This window comes from Lissotriton helveticus, chromosome 8 (assembly GCF_964261635.1).
Source record: "Lissotriton helveticus chromosome 8, aLisHel1.1, whole genome shotgun sequence".
Lineage (NCBI taxonomy): Eukaryota > Metazoa > Chordata > Amphibia > Caudata > Salamandridae > Lissotriton > Lissotriton helveticus.
In genome coordinates, this window is record NC_136069.1 from 543,110,316 (window position 1) to 543,126,100 (window position 15,785).

Below are 15,785 nucleotides of genomic sequence, written 5' to 3' on the forward strand. Positions count from 1 at the left end.
CTTGCAGGCAAAACCTAAAAAGCAAAGGGGACTAAGACTTCATTCAATTATTGGTGGATGTTGTGTTTAGTTTGCTGTAAGAGAAAAAACGCAGTATGGGCCTTAGGCTACAGTGGACTTTGAAATATGGTGAGCTGGACAGCTGCCATGTTTGTGATGAAGCATCCTGTTTCTCAAACTTTTAATGTGGTCCTTAGTTTTGGATCTGTATAGTTATGGACACTGTAGAGATGTCTGCCAGACGATCAGGCAAGCATCAGCCTTTGCATTCTCTTTTGTTGTAACTTCATCCAGTTTATAAGTTCCCACACAAAGTCTGCGAGCAAAGGTAATATCACTGTAGACAATACCGACCCATGGGAGCATTCCTACCAGCTACTGAAAAGCAAAATTACCAAATTCTGACAATGCATTACTTTTGTGGCCACCTTAAAAAAGGTCACAGAGGCAGGAGGCACAGAAAGAGGCAGGGTGCAGAGAGACAGACACAAACTGTTGTGCACATTGGTGCATGCCTATGTTTGTATGCCTTAATATATTAGAATCACACCTTTTGGCCTTTTCAGTACTTGTTATAATATGCACATAAAATTGATGTTATATTTTTATATTCCTGTGGAGGCATCTCTGTGACTGTTGGAAATCTTGCCTTTAAAAAGAATCATATAAGAATAAATCAAATCTATGCTTCTGCAATAATTGAAACTCCAAGCTTGCAATATTTAAATGTGACTACAGATTGTGTAATAAAATGTCAAAGTCGATTAGTTTCATTAGCAACTCATGATAACTGTGAATGTCCTAAGTATTACCCATGATAGTGGTACCCTGGTGACGTGTGTTGAGACTCAGCAAGATTAATTAAGCATATGTATACCGTTTAGTCAAGCTGCTTACCAATAACAGGTAAAGACTGCTATCACATAAGGTTAAAACATGTTCATGTGCCCAGGTTTTAGCAAGATTCTTGCATCTTCAATCGGAATAGACAGGCAAATCAGTTATTAATACAGAGATTTTTATTCTATGAAAATATTGAATACCAATATACAAGCAAACTCGAAATGTAATCCGAAGACGGGCACATTTTGTAATACTCCTGCATATTTGTGGAATTATGAGTCTAAATGAGGTCTACCATGGAAATTAAACTTATCGAGGAAACAACATTTTTACTGTTTTTTTCATCATTTAGCATAACCGGCCTTCTCAAAGAAGCCCTTTAAAATGCCTTACTGCTTTATGTTTCTGGATGAATGTTTATTGCATTGAGTCCACAGTGGTCACAGTATCATCCCATTGACTGCCTTTCATATGTCGGGCTGCATGCATTGATCTTTTAAATGTGGGGCTTCTCCACAATAGGCTTCATGTAAGGTACAAATCTCTGGTGGTGCTCTTTACACAAGTACCCAAACATTGATTGTTTGACATCAATTCAGTAAAGCATGCATCGAGTACGAATTTGAGTTTGGGATTTCCCTTGGTTAAATATGGCCTATGTTTGCCTCAGTACTACATTATGGATGTTATTTTGTCCAATGATTTCTCTGAAGACTTTGCACCTTTTTTTAATGCTCTCCTTGTAAATGTAAAAGTGGTAAAACTAAGGAAAATCGACTTAAATTATTAATTGATAAAACGAATTTGCCTGGGGGAACTGAGTGCAACCGAAATGAATCTCTTTCGAAAAATAGTGCATACAATTTTCAGGGGCTCCAATGTCTGACGGCCACACTATTTCCACTTTTTTAGATTGTACTGTACACCCTCTAAAATCAATTAATAGTCCCCAAGGGTGAATCCTAGCTGTCAAAACTGAAAGAAATCATACAGGGCAAATTCACACTTGATGTAACATCCCCATGATTGTGGATACTTTTGAAAACACAAATAACATTTAAGTAAAAATGAATGACTTTTAAGTGTAAAATCCTTGTAGATATAAAATCACGTTTGTAATTGAGTGTTAAAATCACGTTTAGAAGTAAAAACGTACTTATTCTGGAAATCACTTCAAGATGCAAAACCATATTTGGTGCAACTTCAACTTTGTGGAAAAGCTCTTCGGACCACAAATCATGTTAAGAAGCAAAAAAGTGTTTAAGTTAAAATCTCTTTTAGAATTAAAATCGCCATTAGTGTAGTTTCAACACGAGTGTGGAAACAAGTTTAGAAGCACAAAATACGGGGCCTACTGCCCCTGTAAAATTCTGGCAGGTGCACACTTTATAACTTTACCACACAGTGGGCCTCATTTATAAGGCCTTGCGTGAGTTTTGCACTTCCGATGTGTCACTTTTTGTGACGCATCGGCGGCGTAAAACATGCCTCCTGATGCGCACTATTTACAAAGTGACACATATAAGCAGATGCGTCACTTTGTAAACCCCTGCGCTACATTATACCTGCGTCTGGTATAATGTATGCAGAGGGGGCGTTCACCCGCAAAAAGCCTCGTAATAGTGACGCAGTGGTGAAATCTATGAGATTTCACTGCGTCACTTTCAGGACGCTGTTGCGTCAAAATCTTGCGCCTGCCTCACAGCAGGCGTAAGACTGACGCAAGCCCTTTCACATGGGGCTTTCCCCGTGTGAAAGGAAGCATTGCTGGAGTTGCGTCACTTTTGTGACACACTCCAGCAATGCGTCACTTTTGCGGCTACAGATACGTCAGAAATACTGACGTATCTGTAACTCCTTGCGACATGATGCGTCACATTATAAATATGACGCATCAATCATGTTGCAGGGAGAGCGCAGTGAAAAGTGATGCATCGCTGTTTTCACGCAGCGATGCGTCACTTTTCATAAATGAGGCCCAGTGTAATTACCAACTGTGGTAAACAGCGCACAACTTGTCATTATGATCCCTGCGCATACAGATGTTTCGGCAGGGATCGCAACATAATGGGTGACTTCTAACCAGGCCCTTAATTGTCGATAACAAACTGTGGGCCCTATGTACGAGGCCCTAGTGACATCTTTGCGCCGCTGGGGTGTCACGTTTTTGACGCTCCGGTGGTGTAATATGCTGCAGCATGTTTACAAGGCTACACAAAGCAACTTGGCCATATAAATATGTATCCCTTTCATGCAGAACACTGCTTGAAAGGGGCATTCCATGGGTGTTGCTGTGGGTGTTCCCACACAACACCCATGGAATCTAAAGCATTCCAGGATTTACGAGGAATCGTGCACCTGGGAATGCACCAGATTCCCACGCCTCCCCAAATACTTGTATTTCTCCTAGTTTTTTCCTCTGTCTATGCGTGCTGCATTCTGGAAGATGTCCCTTCCTGCACAAAAACAATCATGCCCGTAATGCAGGCACCCTTGCAAAATGACGCAAAAGTGTCTGCTTTGGTGCATGGCTGCTGATTGTGCACTAGGGAGAGGGACAGAAATGTGCTATATCTTATAGATACAGCCCATTTCTCCCCTTTTCTTTTGCAGTCCCGCTGATATGCTGTGGGCCAAAAGTTTATAAATGTGGCCCAGTAAGTCTAAAATATTCCTCTCACCTGATCCAAAAGGTGAATTACACTTTATTCAAGCAATGGTTGAAGACGTCTGACCCAAATGTATCAATTGTAGATGGGTGGTCACCAAAACCTGTCTCTGTGTATTTTGTTCGTGTTGATGGCTTTGATGACATGAACTCAGGAGTGCTAAAACTGTCTGTAACCAGAACTTAAAAATCAACCAGACATAGACATGTTGGATGTCACCACCTAGCTGTATATTAGGTAAAATTTACCTGGTGGGTGCCGCTCGCAGGAGGGATTTTGGCTGCTTCGTTTGTGCTTTGCTCGCCACAGGGACCACAAGGACCAGGAGTCCCGGAATTAACCTCACCTGTGCCTCTGATGCCACAGCGCTACAGCGCTACAAGACTCCTCGCGGCCCCCGCTTCGCGGGAGCCGCTTGCAAAAGGGACTTTGGCTGCTTCGTGTGTGCTTTGCTCGCCACAGGGACCAGAAGGACCAGGAGTCCCGGAATTAACTGCACCTGTGCCTCTGATGCCACAGTGCTACAGCGCTACAAAACTCCTCGCGGCCCCCGCTTCGCGGGAGCCGCTCGCATGAGGGACTTTGGCTGCTTCGTTTGTGCTTTGCTCGCCACAGGGACCACAAGGACCAGGAGTCCCGGAATTAACCGCACCTGTGCCTCTGATGCTACAGCGCTACAAGGCTCCTCGCGGCCCCCGCTTCGCGGGAGCCGCTTGCAAAAGGGACTTTGGCTGCTTCGTGTGTGCTTTGCTCGCCACAGGGACCAGAAGGACCAGGAGTCCCGGAATTAACTGCACCTGTGCCTCTGATGCCACAGTGCTACAGCGCTACAAAACTCCTCGCAGGAGGGACTTTGGCTACTTCGTTTGTGCTTTGCTCGCCACAGGGACCACAAGGACCAGGAGTCCCGGAATTAATCGCACCTGTGCCTCTGACGCCACAGCGCTTCAGCGCAACAAGACTCCTCGCGCCCCTGCTTCGCGGGCGCTGCTCGCAGGAGGGACTTTGGCTACTTCGTTTGTGCTTTGATCGCCACAGGGACCACAAGGACCAAGAGTGCCGGAATTAACCGCCCCTGTGCCTTTGACGCCACAGCGCTACAGCGCTACAAGACTCCTTGCTGCCCCCGCTTCGCGGGAGCCGCTCGCAGGAGGGACTTTGGCTGCTTCGTTTGTGCTTTGCTCGCCACAGGGACCACAAGGACCAGGAGTCCCGGAATTAACCGCACCTGTGCCTCTGACGCCACAGTGCTAAAGCGCTACAAGACTCCTCGCGGCCCCCTCTTCGCGGGAGCCGCTCGCAGGAGGGACTTTGGCTGCTTCGTTTGTGCTTTGCTCGCCACAGGGACCACAAGGACCCGGAGTCCCGGAATTAACAGCACCTGTGTCACTGATGCCTCAGCGCTACAGCGCTACAAGACTCCTTCTGGATCTCGCTTGGCGGGACGCGTGCGGGCGGGCGCCGGGCAAAGCCGGGGCCTAGGGCGGGCCATTTGTGCCCGTTGGAGACCGTTGGAGGCTGGGATGGGCCACCTCTCTAATGCCTGCAACATAAGGTCAGCCACTAGTATTTCTATCTTTGTTTATGATCTAAATCCTTACCAGTACTTAGTGAATTTACAAGTTGGACTGAAATGTCTGGCTGTAAAGGAAAAAGCAGGAAAGTGGATACAGGGGGCTACGTAGCTGGAACCTTGGATCAATTCATCACAAGGGCAACCTCGATTCTGGAACTTGAAATCGCCCTGACCGAGCGCAGAGTGTCTCAAGAACTAGAATTTGCCAAAAATTTGTCGATGGGAGATTTGATTAGGGCACGAACCCCAGTGAGACCAAATGGTGAGACTAGTATACATGGAGCTCTAGAACTGGGTGGCAGCCCCCCTCTCTGGGGGATGAGGTGCGTTTCTCTGCGGGGGGAGCACGAACATCCCAGCAGAACAATGCACAAGAACACCCAAGCCCTCACTATTGATGTTCAGGCACCTATTAGCCCAATACTGGGGGGAACACCTGAAGCCCTATGGGATAAATCTGTAAAGAAGTCAGGGGCAATCCCAAAAAGGAAGCAAGGAGAGGGCGTACAGAGGGGTAAAGCCCGCAAAATTCTGAAGGTGAACAACCATGGAGGTCTATCCGATGCTAACTACACAATCCCAGTCTTGCCAGAGGAGATTATAGTACCTGGTGCCCTTCCACCTGGTCTTTTGTTGTTAATAGATGATGGACGTTTGCCAAAGATTGGTGGTCTTATTACCTTATTACCTCCACTATGCAATCTCTGCTTGACAGACTTTTAGAAATTGAGGCGAGGCTGGTGTAAATTGAATCTTTGGCAATAATAAACTTTGAAGGGAACCAGAGCAATCTATTACGGAAAAATCTGGGTAAAAATTTAATCACTGAGAGCTAACTCCTCTGGGCAAAAAACAGCCCCGAAACCTGAGGGTGGGATAGAAGGAACCATTAATGGCTCCAAGGTTATGTCTTGGAATATAGCAGGACTATGGGGCAAATTAGATCAGTTGGACTGGGGCAACTTTGTTGATGAACATGAAATATGCCTCTTTCAGGAAACCTGGGCTCTAAAATCCCCCCACAGAGTAGGATTTGTAACATATAGCGAGCCAGAAGTGAAAGGTACAAAAGGTAGACCATCTGGGGTTTATGTATTTGGGTGGGCTCTCATTTGGGGTATACAATAAAGCATTTTGACACTCATACGCCGGATATCCAATGCATCTTTATTTCCAAGGCTGACCTACCCAACTTGGCTATTATCAATGTATACTCCAGACCAGTAAAGAATGGGTATACATCACACACGTTGGATTATTTGGCAGCCTTGCTGGAATCACTATCAGGGGAAGCAGTCTCCATCATAGGTGGCGACTTTAACTGCCACTTCGAGCCTCTAAATGGCTTGTCTTTATCAATTTTGTCTGAGGAAGATGCAACCCTATCGATTCCTGTTGCCAATGCCTATCCCACAAGGGGATGGACCCCTCTGGTTCTCCAATTGACCTCCTTAACTTTTACACACTCACTGAGGGCATGTAATGGCAGGTTCGTTGATGATAATCCGGGTCATTTTACTTATAACAAACCATCCCATGAAACCATAATAGATTATATCTTAATACACACTGAAATTTGGCTCAAAGTAATACATTTTCGTGTCTTTCCCTGGCCAGAAAGTGACCACAATCCCCTGGTCCTGTCGTTGGCTATACTAGTCCGAGAACTGGGGCAAGATGTGGACCAAGATAATCTAACAGTGGTCAGGGGTGGTAGATGCATCCGTTGGGGTGCAGTATCTCAGTCCCAAGATACTATAAGTGAAATCTATTTATGTGTCAGCTCTATGCTGGAAAAGGCAAACTCTCTTATTAGCTCTGGAGTCTGTGAGACCTTTAATTCAGAGTTAGCAACCCTCCACCACAAATTTATTTTAAGACTGGCACCCTTTTTTATACTAACAAACCAATGAGGTGCAATCGACCAAGGTTCAATTCGAAGTGCAGATATGCTAAAAAGGCGCTTGTGATATCCCTTAAAAAGGGTTATAGTGCAATTATTAGGGAAAGTAGGTCCTACTTTAAAAAGGTGATTTTATGTGCAAAGGCAGAAGGGGAAATGGAGAGATGGCAGGCAATAAAAAATGCCTTTGATCATAAAGATTTCAGAGGCTTTTGGAACTTAATCCATTCGGGATGTGTCGAAGGTAAGTCCGCCATAGAGCCCAATATCTCTGACGATGCCTGACGCCTTCATTTTAAACAACTATACTCAAGCCCTAGAGGAGATCAACCTATGCATGGCAATATAACCTATACTCAAATGATCAACCTGCCTGTACTTTGGCTGAGGTTTCCACCACAATTGCAAAGATATTATCAAATAAAGTCCTTCGGTTAGATAGAATCCCGTGGGATTTTTATAGAAGTGAACAGGCAGTGTGGGCCCCATACCTTCAATTACTTTTTAATGCGATCCTTAATGGGATGCCGCTCCCTGCCACATGGGCTGGGGCCGAGATCATCCCGATCTATGAAAAGGGGTGCCCAGTCGATCCTGTAAATTATAGGCTGATAAGTCTGATTGACGTGTCTCAAAAAATTTACGCTAGAGTGCTATAAGCTAGGCTACACAAGTGGATGGAGGACCACGATATTTTGACCCTCCTCCAAGCAGGTTTCAGAAGTAAAACCTCGACTATTGATCAGCTGTTTAGGCTACAAATGATCCACTGGAAACATAACGTCTTGGAGGGTGGAAGTCTGTACCTCACCTTCGTTGACTTAAAATCAGCTTTCGATATGGTTGACCGCGAACAACTTTGGGGCATACTGCTAGATATGGGGGTCCCATCATATCTTTGCCACCAGTTTAGGCGCCTCCATGATGGGACTTTCGCCAGGGTGAGGTTTGGCAAGAACGACAATCTGACTTCCCTTTTCCTGTTGAGAAGGGGGTGAGTCAGGGGTGAGTGCTTGCTCCGACCCTTTTCTCCCTCTTTCTCAACGGGTTAATTGAAGACCTCCTTGCAGTTAAAGATATAGACCCCCCAAAACTGGCAGGCCACAAAATCCCTGCATTAATGTTTGCGGATGATACCCTGCTCCTTTCGAAATCATCTATGGGGATGCAGTGTATCTAAGTGGAATTCGTCCAGTTCTGTACGAGGAGGAATTTGGTGGTTAATATTACAAAGACCAAGTACATGGTCTTTAATGCAAACTCCATCAATTGTCCCCACCCCACTTTGGATGGTAGACCACTGGAAAGAGTTTCTATTTTCGACTATTTGGGACTGTCCATAAATGACAAAATGGGGTGGGCCTCCCAAACCTTCAAGGCCAACTTAAAACTGACCCAGGCCACTGGAGGGATTTTAAAACTTTACAAGATTTCTGCCTTAAAGACTATAAGTCCCCCAGTTGAAATCTATAAAATACAAGCCAGTGGATCCGCCATATATGGGGCAGAACTGTAGGTGCATTGCCCCGCGAAAACTCTCACACTAACCGAAAATAACTTCATGAGACAGATTCTAGGCCTACCTAAGAATACACCCATCACCCCGCTAAGAATGGACCTGGTTATCAGTCCTGTGGCAGATTTCATCTCGTTGCGTCCATAGTTATATTGGCGACATCTCTGGAGTACCCCAGAATTGATCCATTATAGGGAGGAGTTGGAAGCGGTGTTGTCCATCATGGGGGCGGGCAAGATTCCTTGGTTGGCATTTATTAGGGATACGTTTAGAGCATTAGGGATGGGAGACCTATGGTTTATACCCGAATCTGCATGTGCTGAAATCTCAAAAGAAACCTTAGCATGCGCTCTGAAGGACTATAAATTGGCGCGTATTGTGCAGGCAGTTGATACCTCCAGTTTAACCTATGAATTCTTGGACTATAAGAGCCAATACAAATTCGAACAAGCGATTGATACTATGCAATCAGTACTAGCCAAAAAATTGTATCTCCAATTTAGGTACAGGACCCTCCCGCTTAAAGCCCATACAAACAAATGGGTAGGCGGTCTAGGCCGCCTTTGTCCCGGGTGTTCAGTGGAGGAAGAAACTGTTATACATGTGATATTCTTCTGTCCGGCTTATTAGAGTCCCAGATCTAGGTGGGTGATCCAATTTTGTAAAAACCTGGGTATCAGGAATTATAGAGAAATTTTCAGAATCCTAAAATCTGATACTGACCCGGTCACTGTGGTTGTAATATCGAAATTTCTATTTGCAATGTGGTCCTAGAGAAGGTATCTTCTTGCTACTGGTTCTGATAACTTGTAATATTTGCAGGTTGCAGATTTCCACCCAGGGCAATGTGCTAACAAGGAGGGTAATATAGGCATTTTTTTTCTTCTCTTAAAAACTTTTGTCTAGGGTAATTTGTTAAGAGAGAAAAGGGAAAGAAAGAAGAGAGGAAGGGAAGAAAAAAAAATAGGGGAATCTGTTAATGGACTCCCCGGTCATGAGTACGGTAATATATTGCCATTTTGCAGGGGTTTTTGTGCTTGTGATGTTTCTGTCTGAAGTTTTTATAAGGATCCTTTTAATCAGATTTTAATATTTATATGTTAACTTATATTCTTAAGATATATTCCTTTTATAAATACTTCCCATACTGTCGTTATCAATGGTCTAAATCCCCTAAATGGAAAAATTTTACTTTTATAGTGTATGTACATCCCTGCATCTGAATCGGACTGTTCAGCGCCTCTTTATTGATTGTAAAAAATGTATTTTCTGTTTTTATGCACTTTAATGTCCACTTTAGCCAAAATAAAGTTACTATGAATGAAAAAAACGTACCTATATAATTTTTTTAAAACTTATATCAAATATTTTTTTACATTTCATATATTTATGGGAATCTTATTCTTATTTTCGAAGAACAGTTTCAAAGGTTTTACTTTCAGACAGTGGCGGCTCCTCCACTAAGGTAGAGGAGCAATTCCCCAACGCTTTTTGCAGTGTAAAAAAAAATAAAAGTAAAGTGACAATAACCCAAGGGTATTATCATTTTAGTTTTTCCGGTTGTGGCGTCTTTGTGGGGTGGGGCTGCTCTGAGACCAGGGGAGGAGTGGTTTGCACTCCCTATTAGAGCATGAGTGAGTGCTTGTCCGGCCCTCTCAGGCCGCCCGAAGCAGTCATGTGCACATACTGTGTTTTCCATGCAGGCTGCATAGGAGCCTGCGTGGAGAACATGCCCACCCCTCCAGCCCCTGGCTGAGCGCTGTGTCACGGTAATCAGATCAATCACAATGCTGCATTGCAGTGTTGTGATTGGCTGCAGGGATCCTTGGAGCCCTGGTGCTTCCTGCTTCCTGTCTCCCCAAAAAGCCAGGTAGAGGACATAGGAGAGGTGGCGGCTGCTCAGCCAGCCGGCCGGGAAGTAAGTGATTTTTTTCAACCTATTTATCCCGCCACCACTTCCCCCCACCTGCCCCACTGCTGCTAACGGGTAACGTAGCAGCTGCCGCTGATTTCAGGGACGTATTCATAAAAACAGGTACCGATATTTCTCTGAAGGGAAAAATCCGATCACTACTATAATGAGAGCGATAGGAGCACACTCCTTACTAAATCTTTCCATAAGCAGCAATCACAGACTAATATCAGAAAAATGATGTTGATATTGTGAACAAAATGCATCATAGCATGATAGTCTATCATTGTGAACCAAAGTAAATCTCCTGGATAATGTTTTTTAAAAATCGGCACGGTACTGTGGAATAGAATGATTACATATATATTCTGTTGTGTGCGCTGCACCACTGACTGCTAGCACATCACAACCCGGATTCAGAATTTGTGTTCTTGACGTCCTTTAAAGGCAGCATTAACATTCACGGAATACAGTTCCTCCTGATGAAAACTGTACCCTTTGTTTTTATAATATCTCTTTAGTGACTTGGAACACTGTCAATACAGGAGGTATAAAGTACACCAAGTGTGAATTATATAGAGCTGCAATTCATCAAGAGGTTTATTTGGCATTTATAAATCAGGAGGGCAAAGCCTGACTGATTTCTGTTTGTCATCAGAGAGCAGTCAGTAAGATAGATCACAATCTTATAATGTCAAGTTTAGATGGACGATAATCTATTACTCGTTTAGTCAATAACACGTTTTAAAACTTCATGGAGAAAGAGAATTTAAAATGTTAAAATTGTTATTTAACTGGGGCGAGCAAAGTCACTCACGTTAAGAACTGATTGCATGCTGGAGGTCTCTAAGCATTCTGTTTCGTATAGTAACACTTTAATTCTCAAAAACTGCTAGCAGTATGAACAAAGAATATCAGGATTAAAATATAAAGTTTACTTCCTGCTAGAAAGCAGAGTCGAACGAGCCACTTTGCTTGGCATTGCTAAATTTGGCTCATCACAAATGTACTCTTCGCACAAAAAATCTTACTCAAGAACTGTCAGAAAACTGTAAACATTACACATTATTTCTTTGTCTTATGCTGACGTTTTCTCTTATTTTCTGATTAGTGGCCTCTTAAGCAAGCATTGACAAAGTCAACAGGTAAAGCTCTCCGTTGCTGAACCGCCTGTGTTAGCAATATTACGTTCCACCGTCAAAGAAGAAAAGGAGTCAGAAGATGAAGTTTGCATTAAAAGTGTTGACCTTAGAAGGCATACAGAACAAAGGGGCACATGCATCATTCTTACATTTTGCATTTCTTAATTTGCGAAAATTACCGAATCGCAAATTAAGAATTGCAAAATGCTATGCATCAATTTTTTCGGTATTTATTTGTGATTCGGTAAAAATCGCTATTTTTACCGAATTGCAAATAAATACCGAATTCCTAACTGCTTCTTCGCAAATCCCATTGATTCCTATGGGCCCGGAAGGCCCATAGGAATCAATGGGAAGGCATTTACGAATTCGCAATTTGTTGATGCATTCCAAGGGTGCAGGGGGGGGGTCCAAAAGACCCCACCCTGCACCCCTGAAATGTATTTGAAAGTGCATGTTTCAAACACACATGTCCTAAGGACATGTGTGTCAGTAACATGACAGTGTAAAAAATGCATTTTTTTGCATTTTGAAAGATTTTCGAAAATTAACACGAGGGTCAACCTCGTGTTAATTTGCACTTCCAATTTCAAAATTCAATTTTTTTTTTAAATTGATGCATTGCATTTAAGGAATCGCACAAATGCGATTCCTTAAATGCATTTGCATTTCTAAGAAATGCAAAAAAATGCGAATATTGAAATAGAGTTTGATGCATTCCAAAAACGTATTTAGGAAGTGCAAACGGCCGAATTTACCGATTCGCACCGTTTGCACTTCCTAAATAGGTTGATGCATGTGCCCCAAAATACTATACAGTAGATTCTTTTTGAGAAAGGGCTGGTATTTTTGTTGCATCTTTACTTTGTGAATAGCAAAAAAGCTGTAAACCTAACAGCTGGGAATATTGACTGGAATGGACCAAGGTGAATAGTAAATAACACTGAATCTTTAGAAAATGCTAATGTATCTAAAGAGTAGGCACAGCCCTAAAAAAAAATCCGAAATGAGTATGTTTGCATGTCACCATAGTAAATACATCTAGGAGCACCCACTAGGAGGCAGAAGTTATTATGCAACGCAGTGCAGCAACCGAAGTTACTGCACTGTGTTGGGTGAGACTAAGAGAGCAGGACAGCATCATATCTTTCAAGATATGGTGCTCTCTGCCTCGCACTGGTGTACAATCGGGATGCCTTATACCATGCACATACCTTCACACCACAGAGCAAACAACGGGCACTCTGTACATGTAAATTTAAATGTAAATGTGTTGTAGTTGTAAAGCGCACGTCTGCCCACGCGACGGGGCGTCCCGGCGCTGCACTCATACCGCTGTGAAACCCTTCCTGGCTTTTCCATGTAAAATGTCCACTCCTGGGCACCCCCAAGGTGAAGCCAGGCATCCAAGCGCTGCTGGGGCCGTTGTGGAGATTAAGCAAGCTATTGCCTAGAGTCACAGAGTGGGACCCATGATTAGACTAGGCACCGAGGCGAGAATTATCAGGTCCGGGGAGATTGAGTACAAGAGCTGCCAAGGCGGGAATTGAACCCTGGTCCCGGGCCAGGCCTCTGCATCAAGGTCTGTGGCTCTAACCATTGAGCCACGCTTCTCCATAACTAGACAAACTTGAAGACTTTTCCCACTTTGGATGAGTGCTGCACAGTGCAGCACACATGGAAAGTCGGAAAAGTTTGAAGAAATAATAGCATTTCTCCAAGTTAACACCAATCTCAAGGAGGCATTATTTTTTGGTGCAAAACTCCATCGACTATTGTTAGTAGGTAATTCTTTGTATAAAAAAAGTGGTTGCGTGGGAATGCCCATGTTCCAGCCTTGGAACGTCTCCCTGATGCAAAGTAGGTGCTTTGTGTTACTTTCAAGGAACTTTCCTGCACTGGAAAGCAATTACCAAAGGCACATTTTGTGCAAGTTTATTTTATTCTTGTGATGCAAACTTGATGCTCAAACACCAAAACCAAGCTGAAACAAAAACGGGGCAACATAACAATCCTCAAATGACAACACCTTTCCAAATACTGATAAACCATGAAAATCACATTAAAATCAGTGACTTATGGGGCTAACCTAAGATCCAATCTTTTTTTTTAGTTCTCCTGTTTGTACTTTCTTGATGAATGAATAAAATGAGGTCCTTCCATGAACTAATGCTCTCTATAGCTAAACGCATGAAACACTATTGATGGAGATTTTAATCAATGACATGCCCTTGAGTCTCTTCCTGCAAATAGACACAAAAGATTTTCTCGCAAATATTACACTCCACCACCACCATGCCCTCACCAGTAACCCAGAGGTGTAGCTCTTTAAATATATTGGTTGTAGTTCGATATCTACAACTAAAAAGCAATGGTTTCAAAAGATAAATAATGATATGGGCAGATTAGAATGATATGTTGGTGTTAGAGTTGGCATCTTTGGTGTGGTTTCCCCTGAACTTTTGCCTCTTTTGCCTGTATTTTTCATGCTGTGCTGGATTTCGTTTTTGCTGGATTAGATGCTTTGGGCACTTTGCCACTGCTGATCAGTGTCAAAGTGCACGTGCTCCCTGCTTAAATTGTTGTTACAATTGGTTCTCCCCAATTGGCATATTTGATTTATTGGTAAGTCCCGAATAAAGTGCACTGAAGTGTGCCAGGGCCTGTAAATCAAATGCTACTACTGGGCCTGCAACACTGGTTGTGCCACCCACATGAGTAGCCCTGAAAAGGTATCTCAGACCAGCCACTGCAGTGTCTGTGCGCAGTTTGTTAACTGCCATGTCGACTTGGCACGTGCACCCACTTGCCAGGCCCTAACCTTCCCTTTTCTTACATGTAAGCATCCCTATGTTAGGCCCAAGTTACCCCCCTGGGCAGGGTGCAGTGTATGTGATAGGTAGGACATGTACTGGTGTGTGTAACAAGTCCTGATAGTGAAATATTGCCAATTTCGTTTTTCACTACTGAAAGGCAATCTTGCCCCAAAGGATAAAATGGGAAATGCTTTGTAACATCTTACAAGTATAAATTCCCATTGGGCCAAGATAGAGAAATTAACTTTAGGCTCTCTGAACTCAGAATTTAACAACACATCTTATAGTAAAGATGGTTTTTAAATTGTGTGTTTGAAAGTGCCACTTTTAGAAAGTAGGCATTTTCTTGTTTAACCATCAAGTTTGCCTCTGCCTATTTGTGTATTGACTGTCTGGTTCTGGAGTGAGAGGGGTGGAGGATGTGCACTCACTGTAGACAGCCACTGGGGGGTGTGGTAGTTGCGCTGCGCCTGGTCCATCCTGGGTGGCTCAGAGCTGATCTGAATGGGGCTTGGCTGAATTTAGAGTAGTGGGAGGAGATTTCCTTTCACCTGATTAGGGCCTGGCTCCCTTTGCACAATTCTGTCCCCACCCCATGTGGTCATACTGCACCAGAGAGGAAAGAAGTGGTTTGGAATGGGCTCAGATACCCTTGCACAAAGAGAACATAGACATTTTGGGGTATAAGTATTAGACCAAAAAACCCAGAACTTTAAACCACTTCTGGACCCAAGAGGAACCTTTGCCAAAGAGAAGAGCTGAAGAGTTGTGAGGAGGACTACTGTCCCTTTGCTGTGTGTTGTTTTAGGTTGGCCTACAGTTGCTGGGAGAGAACAAACACTGGAACTTTGCTTTGAAGCTGGCCACCTGCTCGAATGTTTCAGTGCCACAAAGACTTCACCCCTGGCTCCCTGAACTCTGTTGCTGTGAGTTCTGACCTGCGAGGGAGTAGGAAATGTTACAATGCAAACATTCACAATGTATGCCTTTACAACGTGGTTTTTACATTGCAACATCTATTATAACGCATGATTTTACAACGCATGCAAACACACAACGCATCTTTAGAAACTACATTTACAGTGCATTACATTACAATGCATACCATTACAACACACACCATTACAATGCATACTACTTTTAGGGCAACATTAGGGTAAGTGTTGGATAGTGTAGAGGTAAAAATGACTATGCCCACTCCAGTGAGTGCAACAGTTGGTTAAGTGTTAGATAGTGTAGGGGTAAAAATTACTATTCCCACTCCAGTATGTGCAACAGTAGGGTAAGAGTAGGATAGTGTAGGGATAAAAATTACTATTCCCCATTATTTACCTTATAATGCATTGTGATGGTGTGCGTTGTAATGACATGCGTTGTAATGGCATGCCTTGTAGTGACATGCGTTGTA